This window comes from Papaver somniferum, chromosome 8, assembly GCF_003573695.1.
Source record: "Papaver somniferum cultivar HN1 chromosome 8, ASM357369v1, whole genome shotgun sequence".
Taxonomy (NCBI): domain Eukaryota; kingdom Viridiplantae; phylum Streptophyta; class Magnoliopsida; order Ranunculales; family Papaveraceae; genus Papaver; species Papaver somniferum.
In genome coordinates this window covers 43,017,470-43,024,929 of record NC_039365.1, presented here as the reverse complement: position 1 = coordinate 43,024,929, position 7,460 = coordinate 43,017,470, and the positions used below count along the sequence as shown (strand labels likewise).

The 7,460-nt window shown below is 35.1% G+C and overlaps 1 long non-coding RNA gene across 1 annotated transcript; it reads right to left on the bottom strand.

Annotated features, from left to right (window-relative positions):
* Positions 1-3,553: 3,553 nt before the first annotated feature.
* On the bottom strand, positions 3,554-6,098 carry LOC113303533. Its single transcript, XR_003337571.1, has 2 exons — positions 5,481-6,098; positions 3,554-3,999 (listed from the first exon to the last, which is right to left on the bottom strand). It is a non-coding gene; the product is annotated as an uncharacterized LOC113303533 (long non-coding RNA).
* Between the last annotated feature and the right edge of the window lie 1,362 nt (positions 6,099-7,460).

The window sequence follows — 7,460 nt, the reverse complement described above, 5'->3', positions numbered from 1 at the left end:
ATCGGAAAATAAAATATGAGTAACATCTAGATCTACAAACTTCGTTTAAATAACCATTTCAAAAAACTCATGTTACCCATTTCCAAACTAATTTAGTCAACAACAAATTTCTGCTCTTCAGAATTTTTCAGGAACGTTTCTCTGTTTTTTAAAAAAAATACTTTTACAACTACAAAAATTGTAAAATTTTATGCGTGTAACTATCAGGATGTCTACTACATTAGGTCAAAAGGGTTCACCGAAATTCCTTTTTGGTTAAGAGAAATAATTGAAACTCTATAGCTGACTAAATTTTTTTTTTTTTGTTTTTGACTCCACAATTAACATCCATGATTATTACAAATTTTAATGTCTTAAGATTGTTGGGTGTAATAATTAAAAAAAAGTCAAACAAGCAAAAGTTATTTATACTTAGTTCCTTTATAATGGAATTGATCGATTTGACGAAACGGACGAGCTCCCCAAATCTCCGCAACAACAGGGAAAAACTTTGGAAAAACAGAGTGAGTCACGTGGTTGACACACTGTCCTTAATGCATTAGCTGAAAAAGCGAGGATACAACAACCACACCCAATATTTCGCTTAGCAATCTGTATGGAAAAACTCCAATATACTTTTAAGAGAATAAACAAGACTCAATCTATAAAAAGTACTCCCTCTGTTTCTGAAAGTTCGTCCTCTATTCCATTTTGGTCTGTTTCAAAAATGTGTCCAGCTTCTGTTTATAGTCATATTTTTCCAATGGAGTCTCTAACATACCCTTAAGTTTTTTATATTCATAAATTCTTTTTAATGGGACCTAATTTAGAATATTAATGAAAATCTGTATAATTAAGGAAAAAAATATATCCTTTAATCCTTTTTGAAGACAATATATGTATGGTTCCAAATTAAATTCTTTATTAAGGTTATACTCCATAAGTATACAATCTTTATTGATACTGTTTCAATAAAACGATATGTTTTAGTTTCCTTTTTTTTTATTTCCTATTTACAATCTCAATACAATTTTTGGTAGTTTTTATTACTAACATATTTATTGAAATAAATGAGGCAAGTAATTAAGGGTAGAAATGTAAACTATTATAGACACCTTAATATCTTGACAAAGTCAAACCGGATTGTCTTTTAGACTCGAAGGGAGTATATCAAAGAGTTATATCTCTTTTTCTTGATTCAATTCTTTCTCAAGCAAATAAAAATCTGCGAGTCTAATTGAATACAAGAGAAATCACTTGAACAGTACCAAATACCAATGTTCAAGGATCGATCAATTTCAATCAACAACCAAAGGTCGGATTTCTAATTGATTGATTCAAACGCACAACCTGTGATATTTCAATTATATAACAAAATATAATGCGGAATAGAAATAACACAGACACCAAAATTTTGTTAATGAGAAAACTGAAAATGCAGAAAAACCCCGGGACCTAGTACAAATTGAACAACACATTGTATTAAGCAGCTATAGACACTAGCCTACTACAAACTAACTTCGGTCTGGACTGTAGTTGAAACCCAATCAATCTCACACTGATTCAAGGTACAGTTTCGCTCCTCACGTCTCTGATCCTAGCAGGATACAACACACTTGATTCCCTTAGCTGATCTCACCCACAACTAAGAGTTTCTACGACCCATAAGCAAATTTGTATCACACAGAAAAGTCTATAGAAATAGATAAACTTGTCTCCCACAGAAATACCTACAAGTTTTGTTCCGTCTTTTGATAAATCAAGGTGAACAAGAACCAATTGATAACACGGACTTATATTTCTGAAGAACAACCTAGTATTATCAATCACCTCACAATAATCTTAATCGACGCGACGAAAGAAGATATTGAGGAATCACAAACGATGAGACGAAGATGTTTGTGACTACTTTTATATCTTGCCTATCGGAGATATAAATCTCAAACCAATCGTTACGATTTTACTCAAAACGATAGAATCAGCAAGATCAGATCACACAAATACGAAAAAGTAGTATCGGTCTGGCTTCACAATCCCAATGAAATCATTAATTCATTAACCTGGTTTTCAAGAAGAAACCTAATGTGACGGATCGAAAAATATGGACTCCCAAAGGACCAGGCTTTGGCCCGCTTCCAAATTCCGATACGCCACTCGGAAAGAAAACGGACTACCAAATTTCGCTACCATAAATGGTTTCATAAAACGGGTCATCGCGTCCAACAGATGATCTTCATCATCTTGTTGTGAGGATAACAATATCTCTTGCCAGAGTAGTCCGATACCAGCCACCGTTATCAAATAAACGGTCTTCCGGGTTGCCACCCGTAGGTGGGGTGCCAATTAAGGCCTGACATAACGCTCCATTATCAAACAAACGGTAATTCAATGCCAGGGTAGTCTGATACCAGCCATCATTATCAAACAAACGGTCTTCCGGGTAGCCACCCATAGGTGGGGTGGCATTTCTGGCCTGACAACTCACAGTGCTTAATCAAGCTCAATAAACTATTTTTGTCAGATGATATGAACTTCCCAATAAAATAATAATCATCTCTACATCGATGGTATGAACTTCCACCATATGCAGCAACCATCCTTCTCATATTTTATGAGTTACTTCGTACGATAATAACCGTTGCCTAACTTACAAGCCGAGACGGATGATATGAATTCTCTAGAACGGTAATAATCATCTCGTCTCAAGGATGTACAAGGATGTACAGTTATCATATGGTATGAATTATCTCAGAGAGACAACTAACAACTCCTCCCTAGGTAGTATGAACAGCGAGTACTGCAACTACCTCTTACCAAATATATATATTTCCAAGGTTGCAATCATCTCCGAATGGATGGTATGAACTGCCAAGCAGAAACCACCCCTTTCCAGATGATATGAACAACCACGTAAGAGTGTGCTGAACCGCATAGCGGCTGTTTACGTACCCTCTCCGTTGCTCGAAGGGATCAAGCACGACCGTAGTTCGTCGACATTTTAGATAGTATGAACTACCCACCACGGTAACAACTATCTCTTATCAGCTATCAAGTAAACTGATTATGGAATATGTATAAGCAGACACACATGAGAAGCATAACCCAAATTGTGGACATTAGCCCTTCCATCTCCTCACAGTCACATTGAGTACATATACAAAATTTATATAAAAAAAAGTCCAAGTAGAAGAAACCACGATTCCTAAATCTACAACTGCATTTTCCATTGGTATTGAATTTACAACTGCATTTTCCATTGGTATTGAATTACTACTAATATCTATACTAGCTATACTGTCAATAAAGATCAAGGAACTAAGCTAGAAGTACTCATAAACTAAGTCATAATAAATAACTTGAAAAAGACGAGTAATCTAGTAGGCTTGTTACTGACATCCATACTCCAAAAATAAAACTCAAATGAAGTGTTCAAAATGTCAAGCACCATATTTCACATTCAAGTCTCGGTATGAGCGATCCAAAGAGTATGTATTTCAACAATAAAAATGCAATTCATGGTATGTTTATGTTGTGTAGCTTGGTCGAAATGAATTAAAGAAACCAGTCATCCTGCTAGAAGGGAGTCAATATTCGGGCACGTGACCATAAAATGTGAAAAGATAGAATCCTTGTATGAAATCACATAAAAATGAAATATGAATGAAACTAGATAAAACCAAAAGTAAAAATAATATCACAAGCACAAACACACCCCTGATCTTGCCTAAGTTACAAGCATCGACTGTTTTTAGCACAATCCAAAGTTCAACCTCTAGAAATGTAGTTTGTGTTCATCTGCACCAGATCTCTGAACAAAGCAGATGGAAATACCAAACGCAGTACGAAGCGGAAAAAGTGATGGTTACATATCCCATATCATTTTATTCGCCATGCACTGGTACAAACATCTACAAGGTCAAGTCTAGATAAAAATTAAGACTAGTATATTTTCACGGACATTATGCGATAAAAGTGTCGTTTCACTTTAAAGACAGTACCCCACCATCCGTATTCGGTAACCTGGCAATATACCAAAATAGCATAAGATCCGGCTACAAAATGACCACTAATATTCTTTGATCATGATAAGTTAACAATTAAAAAAATGAAGACTGCATTCAAACAACCGTTCACATAAAAATACAAACTAGACCAAGGAATAGAAGTTAATAAGATTTGGAAGCACCAAGTCAACATCACCTGGTAACCTAATGCAATACCAAGCCATACATGGCTTAATTTAGTTTTTTTTCCCAAGAGATCCGTACATTTCCAACTGTGCCCCTAAGAGCGACACCAATACCACTATCCTACACCAGCTGGCATCAAAATGCATCCATAAGCGTCGACTATCTAGCAATTTTATCATTTCTACAAGGATATATAGAATGACCTGATACTTCAATTTAGATGCCACATAAATTGTGCAGAAAAAGCACCACTAATTGATGATCCCGTATAACCGAACTCGATTTATTAATTACTGTATCAAGACTAGTACACACATGTTATCGGCTGAGTGAAAATGGAGATAGTGCTGACAAATCAAATGGACTGTCTAACAATAAGACATCAATCATATTTGTCTTTACAGATTGAGACAAAGATAGACTACCCATAGTCCAATATTAAAATTCAAGTGATATCATCTCTAGCTATCCGTTTATGCACTTCTTATAAGCCATGAAGATGTATTTAGCTATTAAGAAGAAACCAGTAGTGTGAACTTCACTTAGGCTAGGTTGGGGACTTACCCACTAGACCTGAACTCATGATAATAGGACCTCATTTTGAAATTACTACTGTATCCACAGCTAACAGTTTGGGCTAGCTAATTTACTAGTGAAACAACTAACATGAAAATTAAAATATGATTAATTCTAACCCTGCCTAACATGTTAGAACTTAGAATAATACTACTTTCATTCTGCACTGTGTCTTACAAATCCTTAGTCTGCTGGTGCTTTAACCTGCAATAGCTAGAAACCGTAGTAGCTAGTGCCATTAAAATAAAACAAAAATCTCTTTCCTCTTTCAGCTATACAAACTAAATATTGTCTTTCCTTACAAATGAAAGACTTTCTCATGCCATCTTTCAGGACATAGAACACCCATTATACACTATACTGGTTCATCTTACCCATTTATCTAAGTGAGACACTACGATTTAAAATGGCATCATCGAATACCAAAAGGATAACTAAAAACAAAGGAATGGCGAAAACACTAATGCGAGCTAAACATTAATTAAAGTTAGAACACCGCCATGAAATGTATAGCAATATAACATTAGGCCACCGGTCGACCGCTTTCCCAACTCCACAATTCCAGTTTCTAGCACAACCTAAATTATGCAAACTGATATGGAAGCTCAACAGACATTAAAAGATAAAGATACCATATTACTGTAGAACCAAGACAAGAGAAATTCACCGCTAAATGATATCACTATGAAATTGATATAACAGCATGGTTCCGAACATAGGATTCTGAGAACTTACTCAATAAATATCCACGCGATGTCTGTCTGCTCCGCAGCCATATGCATATATCCTTCAACATACCATTTTGCTTCTATTTTTCATCAAACAACTCATTGGAGATAAATTTGGTGAGAAACCCAAAATTTACATGAGGAAGCCTATTTTATCATGTTACATAATTCAGACCCAAATTGCCATGATTACAGTTAACCCATGCATTAATATCATCTACATTGAAACTCAATCATTAAATTTTAACAAAAAAAAACAAGTTGGTAGGAACCCTAACTTCCCTGTTTTACAACAACTCCAAATTTGAGATAAATCATGGCCAAGTGCTGAATCCCAATATTTATCATGGGTGATAGCACAAAATTCAACAACCGGTAAAAACTAATTTGATCAGTTGAGTGAAAATTGGTTACCTCAAGAAAACTTCCAAATCCAGATAACAACAAGAAGATATTCTTATACCACCAACCAACATTGACGGCATCAGTAATTTGATATAACCATGTCTCTACCGAGTTCATTGATTGTGATTTTCAATTACGACTCTTTTAATTCCGAAGAAAGCAGAAAAATACCAGAGAAAAGAAGAAAATGTGAGAATGAAGAAAAACTCTGACCCCCTTTTTCTTTTCTCTACGAGAACGACTTTTATTTCCTTTCCGTTCAAAACAAGGACGAAGAGTAACACGTGTTCGAACTGCATGACTTACTATTATAGAATCCAAATGTTTGACCAAGGAATAAACTTCTACGTAATCCCTAACATATGTCATTGAGGAAAACCTAATAAAATGTTTAAAGATACTGGAGTAAAGTTTTTTGGGCACTCTTCAAAAAAGAAATTGGGCTAATGGGTTTAGTTAAACCCGATAAAATGTCCGGAGTCTCACACCTAAGGTTAAAGAAGAATCGACTCTATCTAATACAACTAGTATCACATGGAAAGTGTAGGAATTAGGTTTTGCAGTTGTTAGATTTCTCTCTTATATAGTCTCTCAAATCAGGGTTTGCAATCAATGTTAGCTTGGTAACAAAGCATTCAATATCACCGTTAGATGAAAACCTGATTAGATTCAAGCTAATATCTTTCAACCGTTGGATAAAAAATTAGCTTGTTACACACAAATGAAATGCACGATATTAGGTTTGTGTAATTGTACCCAAACATGTACATTTGTTGGTTCAACAATAGTTAACCAAATGGTTAGTCATATGAGCACTTTCATATCAACCATATTCTTCTTCACCACAACTAGTTCAAATGACTCAAATGAACTAGTTAGAGAGTTGTTCAATTGCAAGGAAATCTTATGTAACTACACAAGACACAATCGAAACAAAAACGATTTGATTCACTCGAATCGGTTCATGAACTTTATAGCCACGATTTGCATTCCTTAGTTAATATAAATAAGATCACAAACAATCGTCTTTAGATATAACCAACTTAAGTTCGCAGACTTAGTTCTCGGAAGGAGTTCTCAAACTCCAACAGATTTTCTCGGGTCTAGAACTTCCGCCAGTTCACGAACTGGGTTCGCGGACTGAGTTCACGGCTCTTGTTTTGGTTCTCTTGATCAACAAAGTTCACAAACTTCGGTTAAAGGAAAAAGGACTTATACATATGTGTTGCCACACAATGCTTATATCCAATATTGGTTATGTAATCTAAACTCTCAATTTCAATCATTGAAACATTCTTAGAGGACGTTATTATATAGTTGTTATTCACAAACTATTTTTCGTCAAAGTAAGCAATTTTCAAAGTGATTGAAACTTGTCATGACTTTCATCACTAGGTAAAGATGAACTTGACCAAAGCGAAAGCTTACCAACACATATTTCGAGAAATAGATAGGCGAGATAAACTCGGCTCGAAATCGCAGATGTGTATAATCAAAGTCTATATAGCAAAACGCCTTTTGTCTCAAAATAGGAGATAGAGTAGATAGACTTTTGAGTGATAGATAAGTTCAAGTCTCCACG